The following is a 2,907-nucleotide window of genomic DNA, read 5'->3' as shown; positions in this document are numbered from 1 at the left end:
CCCTTTACTCTTCACCTGGATTTAGCAATTATGTACCTTTTGCCCCATTTGCTTTATCTCTCTACAGGTATTTGTGTGAATATATACACAAAAGTGTTTTTCTCTGAAATGTTTGAAAATGTCAACTCATTCATCGTGTCCCTTTATGCCTACAGACTTTAGCATATATTTCCTAAGAACAAGGACATTCTTGTGGATTTTTACTTCTTACCAGTAGTTCTGGTTTCTTGCCCTAATATGGTGTTTACTGGCAAGTGGGGGGGGGGGGTAGGGGTATTTTATGGGTCTGCAGGAATTAGTTCTAAGAGTTGTCACAGCATTCCTTTCCTTCTAACTAGACCCTGCAAGGACAAAAACCCATACCAAGAAGTGCAAGGCTGGGTCATCTTTTTGGAAAAGTCTGCCTATTGTTTCTGGATAAAAAGGTGAGCCTTGTCACAGGTCCAAAACCAAACATGATTTAGGAAAGTGGCATCAATTAAGCCAGCCAGCCTCAGACCTAGTGCAACACTAGAATCCAGAAGGAAAAGAAGTCACACCATTGCACTTATGGAAGAAGCTTTTTCTTCTGCCTTAGTCCTTGTTGCTAAGGGCTAACAGTGGGTAACAATTACATTCCTACCATCCTGCCTATAAGTCATGTTCCTGCCATCAGGAACATGTAGCAGGGGTCCCCCAAACCCTCTTGCTGTTAACCAAGTTCCCAGAGATTCTGGGATTCAGGGGTCCCCAGAAGAGCCCTGGGCAACGTCCCTCATTAGGGTCTTCATTTATTTGATGATGCCTGGTAGATAGACAAGTGGAACAACTTTTTTTCTTCTTCTAAATATAAATTTTTTTTTTTTTTGAGACAGAGCCTCAAGCTATTCCCCTAGGTAGAGTGCTGTGGCATCACAGCTCACGGCAACCTCCAACTCTTGGGTTCAAGCGAGTCTCCGGCCTCTGCCTCCCAAGTCGCTGGAACCACAGGTGCCCACCACAATGCCTGGCCATTTTTTGGTCACAGCCATCATTGTTGTTTGGCAGGCCAGGACTGGATTTGAACCCACCACCTTAGGTCTATGTGGCTGGCGCCTTAGCCACTTGAGCCACAGGCGCTGGGCCTAAATATAAAATTAATACATGTTTCTTAGGTAAAAATAAAATATATGAAAAAAAAGTGAGGCCAGGTATAGTAATCCTAGCACTATGGGAGGCCAAGATGGGTGGATTGCTTGAGCTCAGGAATTCAAAACCAGCCTGAGCAAGAGTGAGACTCTGTCTCTACTAAAAATAAAAAACAGAGGCAAGACAATCACTGGAGTCCAAGAGTTTGAGGTTGCTGTGAGCTATGCCACAGCGCTCTCAAGGGCGACAAAGTGAGACACAGTCTCAAAAAAAGAAAAAAATGGCTCGGTGCCTATAGCTCAACTGGCTAAGGCCCCAGCCACGTACACCTAAGGTGGCGGGTTCGAATCCCCAGCCTGGACCCGCCAAACAACAATGACGGCTGCAACCAAAAAAAAAAATAGCCGGGCAGTTGTGGCGGGCACCTGTGGTCCCAGCTACTTGGGAGGCAGAGGCAGGAGACTTGCTTGAGCCCAGGAGTTGGAGGTTGCTGTGAGCTGTGATGCCACAGCACTCTACCTAGGGGGACAGCTTGAGGCTCTGTCTCAAAAAAAAAAAAAAGAAAAAGAAAAAAATGTGAAGAAGGGATATACATCACCTGTAAGCTAACTATGACTCCCATGTTCACCCTTTCAGATGCCTATTGTATCAGGAATGAACGTTTCATGTAGTGGCTAAGGACCCACACTCAAGTACTCAGAACTAAAAAAAGTTCTGGCTTTGCCATTACTAACTGGAGTAAGGGAAATGTCTTCTTTGAGATCCAGTTTCCTTATCTATAAATATGATGAACAGTACCTGGTTAACTAAGTTAATGCATTAGTCCAATGCTTGGCATGAAGCAATTGCTAACAAATATTAGTTCTAGACATCAAAGAAGGACACATGCCATACCACTGTATAGCAGTCTGCTATTTTAGCAGTGGTTTATTCATTCAACAAATATTTTTTGAACACCTACTGAATGCCAGGCATAGCGCTATGTTTTTGTGGTTAACCAAACAGAATCCTTGCCCTCGTGGGGCTTGCATTGGAGTAGAGAGAGACAGATGACAAACTTGTATCTTATAAAGTATATCATGGGCTGATAAGTGCTCTGGGGGAAATCTCAGCATATACGGTGGGTAAGGACCACCACCAGCAGGTTGCTATTTTATATAAAGTAGTCAAAGAAAGCCTCTTTGAAAAGGTATTTCAGCAAAAGTCTGAAGGAAATGAGGGAGCTGTGTGAATATCTGGAGGAAGAACATACCTGGCAGTGGGAACAGTATGTGCAAAGGCCCTGAGGCAGCAGCATGCTTAGCATGTTTGAGGATAGTTGAGGAGGCTGTTCTGGCCAGGGAAGAGTAAGGAAAAGAGTAGTAGGAGCAGAGGTCAGGGAGGTAATGGGGACCCAATTGTATAGGGCCCTATCGGCCATTTTAAGGAGTAGAGCTATTCCTCTAAGTGACATGGGAAACCAGAGGACAGTTGAATGAGAGAAATGATAAAATCTGACCCTCTATAGATTTCAGTACTTGTGTATTATAGTTAAAATGAAAACCCGGGCCAGGCGCTGTGGCTTACGCCTTTAATCCTAACACTTTGGGAGGTTGGGGCAGGTAGCTTGCTTGAGCTCAGGAGTTCAAGACCAGCCTGAGTAAGAGCTAGATCCCATCTCTACAAAAAATAGAAAAACTAGCTGGGTGTGGTGCCAGGCACCTGTAGTACCAGCTGCTTAGGAGGCTGAGGCTAGATGATCACTCTAACCCAAGAATTTGAGGTTGCTATGAGCTATGACACCATGGCACTCTACCCAGG

Source organism: Otolemur garnettii, unplaced genomic scaffold (genome assembly GCF_000181295.1).
Source record: "Otolemur garnettii isolate 467f Iridium unplaced genomic scaffold, OtoGar3 scaffold00015, whole genome shotgun sequence".
Classification (NCBI taxonomy): domain Eukaryota; kingdom Metazoa; phylum Chordata; class Mammalia; order Primates; family Galagidae; genus Otolemur; species Otolemur garnettii.
Note: the sequence above shows the minus strand (reverse complement) of the source record.